The sequence below is a fragment of the Anoplolepis gracilipes genome, chromosome 17, assembly GCF_047496725.1.
Source record: "Anoplolepis gracilipes chromosome 17, ASM4749672v1, whole genome shotgun sequence".
Taxonomy (NCBI): Eukaryota; Metazoa; Arthropoda; class Insecta; order Hymenoptera; family Formicidae; genus Anoplolepis; species Anoplolepis gracilipes.
In genome coordinates this window covers 5,618,882-5,639,360 of record NC_132986.1, presented here as the reverse complement: position 1 = coordinate 5,639,360, position 20,479 = coordinate 5,618,882, and the positions used below count along the sequence as shown (strand labels likewise).

At 30.4% G+C, this 20,479-nt stretch overlaps 1 protein-coding gene across 4 annotated transcripts in view; it reads right to left on the bottom strand.

Moving 5' to 3' along the window:
- Neto (Neuropilin and tolloid-like) overlaps positions 1–20,479 on the bottom strand; it is a 116,387-nt gene that overhangs the window by 80,798 nt on the left and 15,110 nt on the right. The window lies entirely within an intron of this gene.

Here is a 20,479-nt window from a genome sequence, read left to right as displayed (position 1 = left end):
TCTCTGTATTTTTATTTTATTGTGAAATTTAATTGCATTGCTGTAACACAATGCGAATGCATTATCAATATACTCGAATAATAAATTTAATTTGACTCTTAATTAAAATAATAATAATAGAAAAAAGTTTTATTTATATCTTTGTTTATATCAATTATTCTAAAAATTGTTTTATAAATAGAATTTATTGTATAATTGTTTTATAATTTGAAAATTGATTCATTCAAAAACATTTTGAAAACTCTTGAGATTTCTATAGTTATGTAAATAAAACATTTTATATAATTATTTGTTAAAAAGTCGAGTTGTATATAATACGTTTGATTTTATATAAGTTTGAAAGAGTTAAAGAGTTCTTTAATTGTCTTATAACGATCGAAAAATGTTTTCACATAATTTCGTCTCACCTCTGTTTATTTTAAACCGATATTGTAGCCCATTCTTTATCATTTCCTGACAATTGACAGTATTTAATCGATCCTCTTACGTAATTATAACCATTGTTTTCAGTTCGAATTTGCCATCTCGTCTCGAGCATACAAGATAGTTATCGTGTTATGAGAATACTTTTTACACGGTTCACCTGCTCTTTCTCAGTGATGAGGGGGAGAAAAAGAAAAAGAAGCAAGTCGGATGTTCAAGGACTTTCTCATCGAGCAGCTTTCTTATTCAACACGCGCGCGTGTGACCGTGTCTCTGGCACGAGCGAGCTTGCTTCGTCTAACGAGACATACATAATGTACCAACTTCGTCCGTCTTTACAAACGGGTTCGCGAGTCGCGTTTAAAGGAAGGATGAAGAGAATGAGTTACGGGTGACACTCGGAAAATATGACGGTCCTTGCGCCACCAGACTCCGGGTAACTTTCCCCTGTCGTTGAGAACGAACCAGATTGCTCCGCAGCGGCGAATTATGCCGAGTGAAGATAGAACGGCGGGCGTGAGTTCTGTGGTGTGACTTGATTATTATTTCGGAAACGTCGCACTCTCTGCAGAGGGTGCGCGTTTTCGTTCGTCTTCCCAAATTTTCATGACAAATTGCGTTATCTTTAGAAGATATTTGTAAGCATCTACAAATAATATATATCTTTATATAATATATCGAGCGAAAATGTAAGAACATTTCTATATCTTTTGTATGTACTTTCTGGAAGATAACCGTAGAATTGTTATAGAGATGTTTATTTTAATAAATGATTGTTAATTAAACAATTTTACTCGATAATATATAGCTTAAAAAATAGTATAATTGTCACGTATAATTTAATTTAAAATTTTAAAGAATGTTTTATAATTCTTGGCTACATATAAATTAGATCTTTTCTTACAAAGATTGCCTTGAACTAATCACAGAGAACTGGTTTCATAGCTAGTTTTATTTGTGCCAATCCAGCCATCCGGCCATTCATTTTGTCTGGTATTTTAAGCTTACGTATTCTATAACGTTTAGCTGTGTTACTCGTTTCGTTGTAATGAATTTTAGTTAAATTTCGTGAACAAATTATAGAAATTAGCAAAAAATTCGTTCATAAAACATGCTATTTTTAATTTAATTTTGTAATTATATATATTTTTTAAATAATTGCACGATTTTCATATTAATGTAATGTTGGTATTGCACAAAAAGTTATATAAATGTAAACGAATTATTTGGAAACAGATAGCTAGATATTAAATTTTTTAAAAAGACATATAAGAGAATAGTTATTTGAGAATATTTATAAAAGATCTTAGCCGTTATTTATAAAGTCTCTCTTATAAATATTTTTGAATAACTATTCTCTTGTAAAATATTTTAATATTTTGAGCAAAAGAGTTTTTTTCATAAAGATAGCAAGCGCGAGATGAGAGAGTTCATGAATGCATAATTCGAGGTATCGTAGGTCACTGAACTCAATGTATGCGATGTATGCGTAATGACGTGAATCGGGAAATCGGAATACGGATTGTGTGAACGATCGTCAATTTTTTGTGGCTCGATAGACAAGTGAAAATGATTCAAAATTATCGCTTTATACTCGTCTCAAACGATGAAATATGATATATGCGAAGCTGGCGTATTATTTTGTGCAAATTCATAAATAATTAATAATTGATAAATAATAATTCTTATAAATAATTTATTAAAAATTTTATTTTTATTTTTAATAGTTCTGTATTTTTATTTTATGTATTATAATTCTTGATAGTTTAAACAAATACTTTTGACCCTTAAACCAAAAAAAATGTCTCAAACCGAGATGCCAAGTTTACCTAGCATCTTATTTTGTTCTGCAAAATTTTCTCTATCATTTTCCGTTATATTTTCAAGGATTTACAACTTTTTGATGAGTTTAAGGAAAACTACTTAAAAAAACATTTAAACAATATTTATGAATATTCAATTTTATTTTTATTTTTTAACTTTTCGTTCTTACATTTTTTTCCTTTTTTTTTTTTTTTTTACAAAACATTTATCATATGACAAATATAATTTATATTAGTAAATATCATATGTTATGAATATTTAAACAAAGCTATTGCAAAATAATTTAAAATGTAATAATTATCTGTCATAAGGTAGGCGCGTATGAAAGATAATTACGCCACTGTTACATCGTTATTCTGGTTGAAGTAAACATTGAAATTCACATCGACGGCCAACGGTTGCTAAAATGGGGTAGCGCGAGCGGCGTGGAAAGTCGTGATTCATAGAAGTGTAATATATGAACTTTATGTACTGGAAGCTGCCGTGGATTACAAATTGCACGACATTAGTCGGAGGATTTATGCATTTCGAGGCTGGGGGAAGGGCGAATGAAACTTCGCGTACCCGTTTAATGTACCGTCGCGTTGGTTATAAGTCGAACGCAGGTAAACGAGGAATTTCTCGCCATAGATTTCGATCCGCGCCATTACAACGCGCGAGAAGACGGACGCGTTTGCATAACATTGTCGTAATTAACTTCTTGATTGCTCGCTCGCTTCAATTCCAAAAGGGTCGCCTCTATTTGTGCGCCTTAGTTTACTCGAGGAAGTCAGTCTGCATTAATTTACCTTTCCACAGATATCGGGAAATTCTGAGTGCATGAAATGGTCTTTAATATCTCGAACATCGGTTTTAGAAGTGAATTTTAAGAGACAATTGTGTTAACGCAATATTTTTCGATAGTATAATTGACGTTGATCACTTTTTAATAATATTATTGTATTTATGAAATATAGTTATCACTTTTTTGTTTGCTAAAAATATTCCAGGAGAAGAAAATCATTTATATTTAAGAAAAGACATATTTTTGCCGAATTATTCTATCGTAATTTCGCGATAGATAGATTATATGACCAAATAAATGGAACCATATCGGATTGCGTTTGTGCCAACAAGAATGGTAAGACAATATAATTTATCGCTCGATTTTGGAACTTTTTTCGCATAATCGTCGTGCGACAATTTATTACGGTGCGCGATAAGACGGTGAAAATATAGTGCCGTAAAATTGGTGCATCCGTGTTAAAAGCTTTGCTCCTGTGTATCTCGCGACGTGAACGAATATTCTCGATATCACCAATATCGGGAATAAAAGCGTTTGCATTGAAATTGTCGTGAACATAAATGATTAAAAACGATATCGCCGCAATATACGTCGCATTTTATGAAATCTGATATCATACTATCTGCAGTATCGTCCATGGTATCGCGTTTTTCACTCAGGAAAGCCATTAGAATTTCAATATTGGATATATGATTGATACAGTAAAACCATATTAAGTATAAGATTAAATCGATACTAAGAGAATGTAATACTTTTTTATTTCAAATGTTTTATTTAATACCGCTATTACATATAGTGTATAAATAATTTATTTCAATGATAAAGTGAAATAATATACATATGTTTGTAACGTAATAATATTTAGCTACTTAGGATTTATCTATATCATATGAATATTAATGTAAAATATTAATTACATAAATATAGGTTATATTATATAGATTATTACAGTTAATGATATAATGTTAATTTAGCGGATTACGAAATTATTGTAAAATTGCGTCAAAAGCGATTTTGTAAAATTTGGTTACTTTCGTAAATTGATGGCTCTCGTTCTTTATTCACCTATATATTCATCTTTCACTTTGTAATCGTGTGGAAAGTGTGCCAGATAATCTTTTTGGAAGCATCGAGAGACCGATGAAAAATGCATACTGCTCTTCACACTCTGATGCATCGCCCACCGCAATGATTCTTAAATTTAGGTTAAAACGCGTATTAAATCTTGATGTGTTTTCTCTTACATTTATGCAGTCATCATAATTTCTTATAATTATCTCAGTTTAGTGGTTTAGTCTCGCTTAATTTTTTATGCTTGACATTTTTAACAAGCATTGATCAATAATATTTTGTTAATTATATTTAATCTACCGATAAACAAAATTTTATTAAATTATTTTTAGCTAATACAAGACAAATAGAATTAATTATAATATCTTTTATATCTTTATAAAATATCAACTATGTGAAACACATATTCATGTAATGCGTATTTGCACGTAGGAGATATTGCTGAATCAGCAAATGGGCTCGTTAATGAGATAGACCAGTTTCCTCGCTGCTTGTTTAGCGCTAAATACAGTTTGAATATGAGTTTTGTTTATCTGAAATGAAAATCGCATTCAATTTAAACACGAAATGAAAATCATACAATCACATTTAAACTCAAGCATACAGTGCACATATGGACCTATAGTGTTTCGCAAATACAGTCCGGTTGTTGCTCCAAATCGCGGAATGTACATGTAATAACATTCCCTTTATTCAAATTATCTCATTTGTTCAATTATATTCTTGTAGTCGAGATTGTTTACGTTCATTTCGCGTTTGAATACGTTTAACGTTGTAATGTTCGAGTGATTTAATATACATTGCATTTCTTACGAGGAAAATGCGAGCGTGTAATCTTATGTTCAGTTTTTTCCGCAAGATTTGCATTTATGATCCATGTGTACACGGTTCCGTACAATTTGCATTTCCGTAGATCGTTAAGCTCATGAAATCTCGCTGCTCTCGCGTCCCATTGCGTCCCCATCGCAGCCGATTTTCACTTCCTAGCCCGGACTGCGCGGAAAGATTTTAATTGATGTAGGATAATAGCGCGGAATTCGTCGGGAATCCGGTTGATACTAAGCGGATTTCTATTTTCGTGCAATTCGCCCAAGTATCTTTATGCGCGGCATTTATGCGAATTTCTGACGCATTTTTCAAAAGTTGAAAAAGATTGCGAGATTGTTGTTAGGTACGAAAGAGAGTTCAATCATTCTCTTAAATTTAATCGCGAATTGATTTGCGGAAAAAGAAATACGTATGTACAATCAGACAAATTCGTTGGAAATTTTGTGGCAATCTTATGTGCTCTCATCTCATAAATTCTTTTCCACAAATGTCCATTCTGTCTGTGAAAACTCGTGAGTGGAATTGATACTCCTCGAATGTGTAAATCATTTTGTTATCACATCTAACAATCGAAATTTTGAGCATAAATGTTTTTGCGCCGAAAATGATTTTCGTTGATTCGCGCGTGAAAAACGCGCCAATGTATATTTTTGCTAGGAGATTATAAGTATTTCCGTTGACACATTCGACGATAAAACATATTACTAGAAACTAAAATACTGGCGAAAAAACAAAATTGCTATAAAACAAAATAGAGTACATTTTGCTTGATGCTAGAAAATGAGAAATGCATGAAGATATATATACTGTGTATGAATCTGTTTTGCATTCGCAAATAGTTGGCGTAAAAAATATGATGGGTATATAATTGCATGAAAAAAATCGAATACATGGTTATCTCCTCGCGTGGAAATCCAGTTTGTTTTTAATTGAAACAGGCTTGTCACGATTTTTGGAAGATAATCAATTTTACCTTGTTATATTGACGAACGATAATATCTTTTGTTACATTCGCACATTCACATACAATTTTATTTAATAGTGATAGTATATATCGTGAATTTATAAAAACATATATCTACGTTTAATTTTCCTATACAATCTTACTGACTTATAATATTAGCTGTCTCGCATTTATTTAATTATTTTTTTATTAATTAAATAAATTAAATTAAAGCTAAAATATGAATAATAGCAAAATGATCAGATAATATAATTAAATATATAATATAATGACAGATGCGATGTGATTATAGTAAAAATTATTAATTTAATAAATTAAACTAGAGTTACTCTCTGATAATTAATAGAAATTAATAAACTCGGAATACGTAATTATGGGCGCAACACTTTGCAACTTTGAGAATAATTTATTTTTTGCGCGTTACTAGAAAACGTAAGGTGGTTCTTATAGAACGAGCGAGAAAGAAGTATAATAGGATTTTCTTCGACAGCCCTCGCAGACTTATTAACAATTCTTCATCCACTCGCCTCTAGACTTTGAAGTATAAACAAGACGCCTTTGGTATTCGAGTCATGAAGTTGATCGAAAAATTTCTCGCGGAACATGGCACCCTGACACAAGACAAAAGAGAAAGTGTAAATTTCCTCTATAAGGATTAATTAGTGAGGATGTGATTGGTGTTTTGTGCAGGTTATTTAAATTGCATTTACGATATTGCTAACACTGTTTGTTAATTAGTGTCGCCAAGCAGGACAACCGGCTTTGCATTATGTCAACCAAAACTAGGAACTAAACTTCTCTTATTCTCTCTTAAGATGACAAACTACTGCAGTATCATGCAATTTGTTCTGGAAATCATGTTAGCACTCTTGAAATTATTCCTGGCACATCTACACTTTTTAGTGAATTTTAAAAAATTTATTTTCTGTTTTGAGAAACCAAATAACGCCGCAAAAACAATTTATAGAATTTATTGATATAATTAAATTGAGAAAATTGATCGAAACAATTATTTTATTCTTTCATATAAAAGAAAATCTTAAATTTTTATAAAATAAAATATTGTAACAAGTTTTATCATTTAATTTTTAAGGGTTTTTTTTTTAGATAAGAAAATAAATAACCACGTTATTCTTTGATTAGAAACAAATTAATAATTAAATTTTATTAACTATATACATTTCTCGAAGCGTTAGCAGTGTAAACAGATATTAGATTTAACGTTCAACACGGTTCAATTTACGGCACTAGTAAGGTAATTAAATCGCAAATGATGGGGAGCATACATGTATATTTGCCGTTTATACGCTAATCATTACTAAAACGTATGTTATAGACGGCACGTCGGATATTATAGTCGGCATCCGTATTGTGACCGCGCGCATAGTATTCTATTTACGTCGGACGCGAGAAATGAAAGGACAAATAAAATTCGCCGAATCGATATCAGTGGTAATGAGTACCACGCAAACGGTCCGTTAATAATTCGCGGCCGAGTTCCGGCAATTAGCAATGCGACTCGTGAATGGCATATCGGCAGTATTATTTTCCCTCATTCGCGCAACGACCTGCCCGCTAAATCAGCCGGTGAAATTCAATTATCGCGGTGCGATCCAAGAGATAGTATAAAGCGTCTGGCTGCGACGAGATGCTATGTCGAAGAAGAGAACGAAGTAAAACGTGGAAAAATTTAATGGACGATGTCCGTATATGAAGGTTTTAGAGAAATGCCAAGAGCTTGAATTCTTATGATACGGTGGAACGATAAAATGTCTGTAAAAAGCGCCGCGCCGCGTATGAAAACGAAAAGAAGTCTCCGTCACAATGGTTTTGTCGGGAAATACGTCTATTATACTTTTTCGTAAATTTTTGCATATTTTTAGAATTTTGTTTTTCATGTTATGTCATTTCTACGTAGGGCCTTTATTTTCAAAAAAAAATGTTTTTGAAAATACATATACTAGTATCTAATTAAATTACATATAATTACTTATAATTAAATAAAAAAAAAATTTATAAAATATATATAAAATTAAGCATAAAATTTGTTACTGCGTATATGAGAAGCAGAAATACAAAAAGATACAAAGCTACAGTAAATTTGAAAAAATTCAAATCTGATGTATCAATACACACAAATATATTGGATGCCATGTAAAATTATTAAACGCTTTTAATTGAATATTTCAATATTTTTTTTATTTGTTATTTGTGTTTCAATGTAATTCATGTCAGTAAATTTTTATTTTTGCAATGCATTTGCCGATTGATCCTGTTGTAATTAATTTGACTCGCTGCATGTTATTAAAGAGTGACACGGGCTAAAATTTGATCAACCAGTAATTGTAAATGGAACGAACTATACCACGAAATGCATCGAGGGCATGAATATTTTATCTACATATTCAATATTCGATATAATACGGGTGATTACCCATTTATACATAACATGTTTTAATTAAGGTTTTGCCAGCTTTAATCGGAAACGCAGAATCGCACTTTACCACTATTGCGTGCGCAAACGAATCGCATTATACATTCTTTCACGGTTTCAACTATGAGATATTGGACGTTAAAAGTTGCAAATGCATTCCGCCAGCTATGAGAATTATATCGCTGTTTGTTACTTCTTGTATGCTCTCGGCGTGATATATATTTCTCGCTCTCCGAATAATAGCAACGGTAGTGACGACAAAGGAGTAAGTGAAAGAGGCGAGAAAAGGATAAGTAGCGAGAAATATTTCCTAAGCTAGCTGACGCGGAGAACTATTATCTCGACTTGCGGATTTTCATTTCGAAAAATATCGCGTTTAAATTCTTGTAGAAATAAGAAGAGAAGCTAAAAGATGTTCAATAATTATCTTTTTCTCGAGTTCTTATTTTCGTTCGTAAATGTTATAAATTCCTATAATTTTTTGTAGTCTAATGATGATTGCAGATGATATTCGATCTGCCTTCAATTTAGTATTAAATCGTAAAAATATACTTCAGCTTTCTTGATTCGTTTAAGTTAAGCCAAATTAAGCTAGTCATTTTCGTTCGTAGATTATATTACACTGATTTTGATATCAGTCTGATTTATATATAATTGAGAGCATAATTAAATTTCAATCTTCAATTACTAAGATAATAAGCTTTGCAAAGTTAAGTACTTAATGCAATGACGCTGATTATTGGTAGTGAATAGAAGATATTATTATTCCAATTTAACAAATCTCACTCATTTTCTAACTTGCCTTAGTATTTTTATACTTGTTTGTATATTATTAAAATAATAATAATTCTTATTAAGAAATATATATATTTAATATTAGAGAGAGAGAGAGAGAGAGAGAGAGAGAGAGAGAGAGGAGGGGAAGTGAGAAAGATATGTATCAATAACATTTAAATTAAACACGAAATATGATGTTGTATATGTATATGTTTATACACATATCTCCAGCTTCCCCATTCTATTATAATAATTTTATCCCAATATCTCACAATCACTACTATGGTAACTACCTACAATTAAATGTAATATAGTCACTCTCTATATGCATACGTGCTACGAAGTTTTACGATACATTGGCATAAACCACCTAAATTATATCGCCATATTCGCCAGTTTTCATTTCCATGAGTAAATAAGGTTTCCCTATGGGTATTATTTCGGGTTACATTCCCGCAGCTAGCAGCACCAAATTCACTTTACTTGTTTTTTTTTCCCGCGAGCACTCGCTTTCCATAGTCGCCGTTAATTCGTTCCAGTGGTTTGTTCGACGCCGCGAACAACGGCGAGGGCCATTTATATGTATAAAATTGATTTATTTGTCGGTTAAGCTTTCGACGGTTTCAATTTTACTTATATATAGTAAACTGTTATAGAGAACCATCTCAACGTGATTGATTGATAGATTTCCATCGTTTTCCAAGATTGGCAATTATTTCGGTTACTTCAAACATTTCCCTGAAATTCCAATCAAAAAGAGGAAGAGAGAGAGAGAGAGACAGAAGAGGAAATGTATATATTGGAGGTACTATGATCAATATCTAAATTTAGATTGTCGCCTGATACTTTATTTACTTTTGTAACTGTCGATATTGTATATTCTATTCTAACTCGTAAATTGGATTATGCTTGAAAATTAGACATACGCTATAATAACTGACACAGTTAATTTATTAATCTTATGATAGCGTAAAAAATTCGTCGCAATATAGATTTTTGCATGCGGGCTTATTTCATATAAACTAAAAATTTTTTTCCTTTTTAATTTATGACTAAAAAATTTTTCTCTTGTAATTACACACGATATATATATATAAAGTGTATATATATATATATAAAGTGGTTTCTGAAATGCTCCCAAGTTCGACGATATCCTTGAAACTTGGTCAAGATCTTGCAGAGTTTCTCTTGAAACTCTGAATGTCGTGCTGAATTACGTCGGTGATCATTTCACGATTGTTCCCACATTAAGCCAGTCTCGTCTTGAGAGACCTCAACGTATCTGCTTTAAGATAGACATACTTAGTTGTCAGTTAATTTGATGCACGTAGAATGAAACTTTAGTGAATGCAGAAACGTTGCATTTTCCGTTTTGTGTAGCCTTTACGAATTTGTGCGAAATAGAAATTTCCGGCATAAAAAGTCTGTCAAAATATTCGTTAAATAAATTTGAAATAGAAAATATTTATACTTTGTTACAGAGTTTATAAGATTTACTGTAAAAAAATTCATAGCACAAAAATAGCTAGTGGCATACATTTCTATTCCATTTCACAATTCAGGCCAAAGTGATTGAGAAAAATGGTATTTTTTTGCACTCAAATTAAATTTTTCTTTATCAAAGTCTATTTAATTTTTATTAAAAAAGAATAAAACGGAAGTATTTTACTATTTTTTTCAGGATTTTTTAAATGATTTGCTAAATTTATTTATTATCCAATTTTATAATAAATATTAAAGACTATCTTATAATTTATAAGTAGCGACAAAATTTTATTCATAATCTTGTATATCATATAATACACTAAACATTTAAAATATAAAAAACACATTCGAAGTGCTTGAATATGATCTTAAAATTTGCAATCTTTTATCTCTTTCGAAAATCTAACAAAGCATATACGATATAAGATTTCTCGGGGCGAAATGCAATACTCAGGGACACCTACATCCTGGTGGATGGCGGCTTTATCGTCCGCTTTGCTTTCCAGACGTTGTTCTGAGTTTTAGGAAGTGCCCTGCTATACTCCACTACGTTTTTCGGCTAATAAAATTTCACGACGTGTGTCGCGCGTCGTCTAAACGAGCATAATCCTTTATCCTATACATGTACACGTATATATACTTACTCGTAGGAGGTTTTCGGAGTACATATATACACGTATTTTTGCCTCGTCTTTTGACATTGTTAAATTACGCATATATGTTATTTAATTTAAAGTTAAACTTTATGTATTTCTTCTTTAAAACAGTCAAATGTGCTAAGAAAATATATTTTAAGAATCTTGACACAATTATTAAGAATGAAAAAAAAGTTGCGAATGCAAGTTATTAACGTCATTATTTCTAAATTTCTTTTAAAATTTTTCTTTTAAAATTAGAATTTTATTTATAAGAAATGCTAATTTAAGAAATATCATACGATCTCTATCATCAAACATTTCACTTATCCGTTTGTGCGTGACCAAAATATGTATTTTTTTCCATTTTTGCATACAAATTCCTCGTGTATCGCGCGCGTTATATATGTTCCGTATTAACAAAATATGGCCTAACTAAAGAAACCATATGTTAACTGAAAAAAGGCAATTTGACTGCAAAAGAAAAATTCCCGCCGTAACGGTCTTACACAGAATATGAAATCTAATGGCAGTAATAATAGCGGCGCCTATTACGCCTTTTGCGTGCCGCATACCTTGTAATAAGAAAAATTTGTTGCAACGTTAGTTTTATGCGAAGATAGTCTACTGGTGCGCGAAATGAGTACGCTTACATATTTTCACGAGAAATGATGCTATTCCACAATAGCAATACAGTTGGGAAAAATCACATGCTTGCCTTGCAGAAGGGGTATTTTCTATGCGGTAAAAGTAGCGCATAAGGTCTCACACACATATGGTTTTTAATTTTATGTAACTTTACACGAAAACGTTGTTCCACGCGATATGAAACTTGTTTTTTTGTCTTGAAAAATTAAACATTACTTTTATTGCTGCGCACATTCAAAAGACTGCAATTTATTAATCCATGTTTTAAACATGACTTTTTTCAAATCGATTCTAACGAGTTGTATAAAATTTGTAGATCATCGATTAGATGTGTCAACAACAATTTGGTGAAGTATAAGAACTAATAAAATTAGAACTGAAACTGTAACGAGCGATTCTGACTGTGCATTAAAACTTTTATTTTTCCTGGACACAAAAGGAGTTAGACGAAGACAATGCTGACCAATGAAACGGCAGCGAGCCAAATGTATTAACGTAAATGTAACTTAATGGAAAAGGTCGTGAAATTGTAATCGATATAGAGAAATTTATATTGTGTCATAAATAATGACAAATTTAGCGACATAAATAGCGCGATCACAAATGCAGGTGATAGTTGATTATAGCATCTATAGAATCAGATCAATGTTACACATTTGATTGGAATATAATTAATATGGTAATAAACTATTGTTTTACATGTATATGTCGAACAGAGAGCTTCATTGAATATGGTAGTATGACCATAATAACAATTGCAACACTAATGGGGTTTAATTTGACAAGATTTGAGAATGGCATGTTATTTTATTGTGTATGAGCATAACAATATGGATATTATTTTATTATGTATAATAGCAATGCACGTTAACAGAATTTATATATATTTATTTTAAATGAGTGTGTTATGAAATTATATTTGGAATATATAATATGCAAAACTGAGGTAATTAAAAAAATTCTGATTGACTAGTCAAAATATTCGGAAATCATATATATATATATATATACATATATACGATAAAGATAACGAATTTTTTTAAACATTAAAAAAAAAATTTTATATATTTTAGAATCTATTTTTCATTCTCTCTTTATTAACTTATTAGTTATTTAAAGTTATATATTACATTTACCTTTTATTACAATAGCTTTTGTATTCTATTTCTGTCATTTTTTCGTTTCTCATTTTGCGCATTTGGTCCCTGAGGTCGACCTCAAAGAGAGATCCTGAGAGATTCACTCGTTCATTCTTTTCGCTCCGTTTCGCTCTCACCACGTCGAGCGGTTTCTATTATTCTCGCTCCTCCGTTCTCCAACTTTTCCTGAGACTTCCGACCGAATACCGTAATTCTTTTTTTACCCCTTGTGGAATATTATCGTAATGTTCGCCCTTTGCCCTCCCTCCACTTTTCCTCAAATTCGCAACACTAAACATCGCGTTGCTATTCTATCATTCTTGCACAGTTATGTTTTTTTTTATTATCTAATTGTGTAGAAGAATGTTATGACAGGAAAAGCAAAAGTTATTGAAATATCGAAGCTCGTTCTCTATAATGGGGGAGAGAAAATCATTTTATCAGCTTTGTTAGCGAATTACTTGTTCTTACTCTTTCAAAGAAGATTGATGACTTATTGTTAGGGGTAAAAAAACTCCACCGTTGCTTTAATTGGTAACCAAAGATACTTTAGACATTTGGAGAGTTTTTTTACTGTAACTTTACTAAACTTTCGTTACAATTTTACTTTTAAGCCACAGTCTACTTAAAGAGGAACTCTTAAGATGTTGAGAACGGGAGAAATAATTAGTTGGAGAAAGAGCTAACGAAATAACAAACTAGGATGTTTAATGCAACAGAATGTTTAATTACCTATTATTTTTGTGTTTATTTTGTTATAAGCTTTATGTAATCGATGACTAATAAACATGCGACGTAAACACAATAAAAAGACTTTAACTTAAAATTATTAAATTATTAAGAGCTTATCACGAAGAAAAAAAAAAAATTTAAATTAAAAGCTATTTTTTATAAACTTAATTTTTTGTTAAACATACATAAGTACTATTTCTGATTAACAAAGTATTTTTTAAAGAATTTATTGCATTAAATTTATTGTGTAATCCAAATGAATAATTTTCGCATGGAATACCAGACAATAAGAGCCTCTTGTGCAAATTTGAATTTATGCTGCAATTTACGAAAAGATGTTAACATAGTATAAATTACGAAATTCCTATATGCTCGTGTACATTCTCTTGCAAATGGTCCGTAAATTTAGTCAACAATTAGTAACAATTTATAAAAAGATCTAAATTAAAGAGAGGATTTTTATATTCAAAAAATAATATTTAGTTATTTTTCTAATTTCTTACGAGTATTTATTTATTAATTTGCTAAATTTACTGGTATAAAATTAACATGCTAATAATGGATGATTAAATTCGTTTATACATGATACCGTATCGATTTTGTAAAAAACATTGCGGCAACTTTACAGTTACAGTCGGTGCTTTTATGTAAACATTGATTAGATATTTAAAAGCTTGAAGATGCGGCGTTAAAGGTATATAACACAGGAACATTTAAAACGTTAGACAAGATTGAAAGCCAAAGAATGGATATCGATTAAAGAACAAAAGCATTGTGCTGTTTTTTTTTTTTTTTTTTTTTTTTTTTTTTTATCTTGCTTTCATTAATCACTACTGCTATTGTCTATTTAAAAAGCTTCCTATCTCGCCCTCTATTTCTATTGTTGATAAAAAAAATGGCTAAATGGCACTGAAATGCTGATGCCAAAATCCAAAATGATTAAATTATCAACACGAGCGTTGATGCGTAATTTTCGATGCATAATTTACGTCGCATACAGGGTGCCGCAATGTCAAATATTTTTGACAAATTTTTTTATGAAACTTAGAGTTGATTTTTATTTAATAAAAATTGTAATTTTTTTATCTCATTTGTTTTAATATTTAATATATTTTTCATATTTTTGTATTTTTATGGCCTTGGTCAAATAAATTTTATCATATTAAACAGTTTAATATATTATAATAGAATATTAATCTTTAAATATGTATTATTTAGGATATATTTAAGTCATGAAAAATTAATTTTATTAAATATAATGATATTTTTGCATATAAAAAAATAATAATTTTTGCTTCATTAACAGATATTTATACGATTACGATTTGGAAAAAAAAGTAAACGGATAGAATAGTCTACATACATGTGTAATGTAACTTGTGATTTCGGAATGCTTTAAATATACATAATGGAATATATGTGTGTGGAATACGGGACCAATTTGAGTTACGTGATTACACACGAGTATTGCATATCCGAGATGCAACACTAGTTTAAAGTAAACATAACACGTCATAGTGTATAATGAAATTAAACTGTGTTTCACGATTATATCGACGTCATACACATAGATTTTCTAGCTATTTATTAATAGTCATAGATGTGAGGAATGACTGAATGTTGCAAATTATTTACTTGTCTGCCTTTGCTTGTTTTCATTATTAATAATATACTTTTGTTTCCTACGCTAATAATACGATGTAATTGTGTTTGTTTTGAGCATAAATTGATAATATCGCGATAGAAATGGCATGACTACATCAAATTATCCAAATAGAAGGATATATATGCGAGTTCTCTAATTAATATTATTTATGTATCATGCACTCTATCATGGAAAATCTGGTATAATTGACAGGTCTACGATTTTGTAGATATATGCTAATGATTTGTTAAATAATATAGAATTTGCTTTATATTTTAAATTAACGAGACACAACACACACACACACACACATTTAAAAAAAATTTTTTTTTATTTATATTTATATCAAATATAAAAGGTTAGAAAGGATAAGACTAATAAGAGTTTATCATTATTGTATACATGCATACACACACACACACACACACACACACACACACACACACACACACACACGCACACGCACACACACACACACACATATATATATATATATATTTATTGTATTTTGTTTACAACAATTATATTTCAATTAGGATTAATGTGATTAATTATTTGTTGAATTTATTTAAACTATTTTGTTGAGACACTTTATGCTGTGAAAAATATTGAGGTAATTTTGCAGTCAATTATGGTTTTTGAATTAATTGAGATGCGCGTGCATGTGTGCGCACACACGCGCAGAATTATGGTTATTTTGTATAAAAGTCCCCAACAAGTCAACAGCAGATATTTTTGTAATCTCTAAATAATCTATAAACAAACAGATAAATATTTATTTATTATACGATTGGCTATCATTATTTTAACAGCTCATGTTATTTTATCCAACCTGCCAATTGCAAAAACAATAAAGATATCATGGAAAAAAACATTTTTGTAATCTATAAGCTACATAAACGTATTTATTCACAGAAAATCGATTTTTATTATTTTTCTCATCTGCCCGTTCAATTTTATTCCATCTGATTGTACGCGGCAAAAACAATGAAGTTGCATTCGTAAGCGGCAAAACTCACGATCGAACGCACAATTTTGTAATATGTGGGTCAATCGTTCACCGTAAGAGACGCATATATGGCTCGGCATTTCACAAAAGCAGGGACAAAGTATTGTCTCACAAACGATCGCCGATATTATGTCTGAAGAAGCTTTCTCTCTTTGACTGACGGATCTTTTTTCTCTATTTCTCTCTCTTTCTCTTAATCGAAGCGAGATATGAAAATGCGTGTGCGTACACGAGCGCACAGGCGAGCAATCAGGCGTCGTGACGACTGCCAGGAATTTAATGAGAATTGGGTCAATCCCGTACGTATGTATATATATATATATATATATATATATATATATACCCGTGCGAGCGCGAACACGCGCGCCGCGGTTTATTAACAAAATGAATACGCCAACCTTCGGCGTGGCTTCGCCATCCAAGATTGAAATACGAGCACGACGTGCGAGGGAGAGAAAATATTTGCTCGCTTATATTATTTTAAACATAATTCTGTACAAGGAACAAAGGAGCAGCGATCTACAGAATGAATCTCTATAAAGAAAAAATCATTGTGTTACGGAAATAGAACTGAACAGAGAAATTTATTCGATATAAGTAATAATGAATTAATTGTGTTATGAGTACAAAATTGAAATAAAATTATTAGAGTAAAATCAATTTAATTCCGGTAATCATAAATAATTTTTTTTAATAAATTTTTATAACGAATCTTTTACTACTGTAATTGGAGATTAATTGGATCGATTATTATTCGATTACATAACGCTGACCTATATGTAGAAAAGGAGTGCATAAAGAAGGATAGAATAAAGAGAGGGTCAAATAAGAGATATTAATATCTCGTGTCTCTTCGTGCCGGCCAGGTCGTAGAACTACTACTATTCCGTCGATATATAACGAGTACTGTAAGCAACAATACAGAGGCAATTTCTGGCGAACATAGACGTTAACATTAATCTTACTTATGCGTACAATAACATGTAATTGTTAAGTCGTGGCAATAATTATTACAAATTTGTGGTCTTGAATATTAAATACTTTTTTTATTTAATCATCATATTATTAGAAAATTGTTTTACGGATTATATTATTATAATCCTGTTACTTGTTAATCATGTTAAAGTATTGAAGAAAATTGTTTTATGAATTATATTATTATTATAATCCTGTTCTATTAATCATGTTAAAGTATTGAAGAAGTTTAATAGAATTCAATTTCTAGTTTTCTCAATTTACGTAACATAATGAAAAAAAACTCATAATAATTTCCGTACTTATTAAATTATTTACAAGATTATTTGCATTTATTTACAAAAAGAATTAATAGGAAAGTTGCATATTTAGGTTATTTATTAGGCATATTAGGCTGCATATATTCGCAATTTATATAATAATTCTGTACGCACAAAATAACGTACGTAAATATAAATTGAATACGTATGTCTGATTTTCAAAATATATTTCTACTTGTGCTATATTCAAATCCATTTATCCATTTATCACCGGAACTGGATTATTTATCGTGTGCAACAGATTTGATTACGAAGATTTCAATCAGGCTTTAGAAACTCGTCCATTTACTCGTCTTTGGGCGCCGTTCGCGTTTCGTTTTATAGATCGAAATAAACTATAATCGCATTCAGCTATCGTTTGCGTCTCTCGTTTTGTCTCGCATCGTTCAATTCCGCCATACTATTGTCTTTGCCTGGTGCCGTCTCGTGAATTCTATAGTTTTGCCAGAGAGCCAATATTTCAAAGGGCACTATCTATTCCGCGATACAGCTTCATTATTAGCGCAAAGTCGTTTTATGATAGCAAGCGAGTACATTGGCCGTTGTGTTTCCTTCATCTCCTTTTTTGATCTCTTACCCTCTCAATTTTCTGGCGCGAGGTATTTCCGAAAGAAGAGAAAGCTTAAGTCGCAAAGAGAACCGCAACAAAGGTGGTCGAGTAATTTCCAGTGATACGATCAACATGTTGTAATTACTACGTATTGTTGCAAACAAAGAATTTCGTGATTATTCATTTATCTTTTTTGTTATGGAATGAAAGGAAACGTTACCTTCTGAACTTTAAATGCTAATTAAGAGTTCCAAGTAAAAGTTTATTGGGTCTCTTTCAAGTGATGATTTTTATCCGAACTATACTATAGAGAAGTATTTGTGCAAAAAGAAAGGAGAATAAATTAATACAGATAAAATATATATGTCCATAAAATAGGATTTTTTTTTTTTGTAAGAATATATTTAAAGTGGATAGTCGATTTGCACAAGACGGCTGGATTCTATTCAGCACGTTGTTGCTATTTTGGCTTGTACCTTAATTTTTTTTGTGAATATTGATACAACATAGATGGAATTACAAATTACAAGCATGTATAATTACATATATGTACAACAATGCTGCAATGTGACGAATTGTACAAACTTGAAACATACTTGAGGGTTTTCATGCGCTATATTTTTCTTAAAGGATGAGAAGAAGCTATGCTTTATTTCATGGTCAAATATATATGCATGTATGTATATATACATAGGTTTCTGTAGCATGCTTCGTTGGAAGTGCACTCGTGTGTAGTAACAATAAAACAGAAGTTGCCGCAGAACGTTTTCGAATCCAGTGTTGTGACCGGAAGTTTCCGGCGGAAAACGAACACCACCGGAAATGACACCGCTGTCCTGCACTTTTCACCCTTTGCATCTTGATGTTCTTTCTATTGTAATCATTGAAAGCGTTTGATAATTTTTTTTATAGCGTAATCACTCGAAGTGCACCGTTATTCGCTTTTTTGATTGGTATTGTGCAAAACAACGCAATGATTTTTATTATATACTATAGAACAATGCAAGAACAATATTATAAAATAACGCGATGATTTTTTATGTACTATAGAATAGGATTTTTTACGCATTATTTATTTTTAGTGAAATTTTGAGTACATACAAATTAAAGTATGATTAATAAATTTGTGAAACAAATTTATATATTTATATATACATATATATATAATGAAAATTTGAATTAAAAACTCTAAACTAAAAATTTAATTTGCATGAAAAAAAATAATGGTTATAAATGTCCTAAGATATTTATAAATTCAAACATATTTTGGATATTTAATATTGCGAATTTTATTCATATTTATTGACATTTTAATTACTTGGTTATTAATTTAACTTGGCATATAAAAGAGAAGGCGTCGCATGAAATATATGTGTGTAGACGTCAGTTCAATGATTTATAATAATAATAATTTTAATGGCATGCATTGTTGCAGCAAAAGGCAGAGCGACAGTCAGCAGACTGATATGATACCCAATCAGTACATAAGTGTAATGAAATATAGGCGTGATAATAATACATAAAAATAAATAATGAAAAGAATAATAAAAATAAAAGATGTGATAATAATAGAAATAATAATGAAAAGTAATAATTTACAGAAAATAATACATAACTGGTTTTCAAAAAGAAATACAATAGATATTAAATCAATATGTAGCGCCAGTAGAGCAGACGAAATCACACTGAGTTTTTTTTCATTTATTTAGCAATCGAGACATTCGCGTGATTTTATACATTTTAATATAATCTTCTTTTGCCCTATAAAACCAGTGAATCATTATTAATCCATTTCTGTTAGTTTAATATCGAACACGTCACTAGATAACATTTAAATATGTAGGAATGTTAAATTTTGTATTGAAAATGATCATCTATGTGAACTTCGCATTTTATTTTTGATAAAATAAGTTTTAATATATACAGGAACTGTATATTTTGTAATTGTTTAGTAATAATAATTTTGTTTATAGTTATAAAAAATACAATTTTACAAAATAACTGTTATTTAACTTTAAAAACATTGCTGATATTTTAATTCAAAATTATTTTTTATTTTTTCGGTGGTACAAATTAATACAAATTCAGTACTAATTGTATCTGTTTTGTTTTATTTATTTTTTTAATTTTTTCTTTTGGTCCTGCTAGCTTAATATTAAGTTGGCAGCGCCACGATTTTTTCTGAATTGGCATGGGGTACAAAATTATTTTTGATGGTACAAAATAGTACAAAATA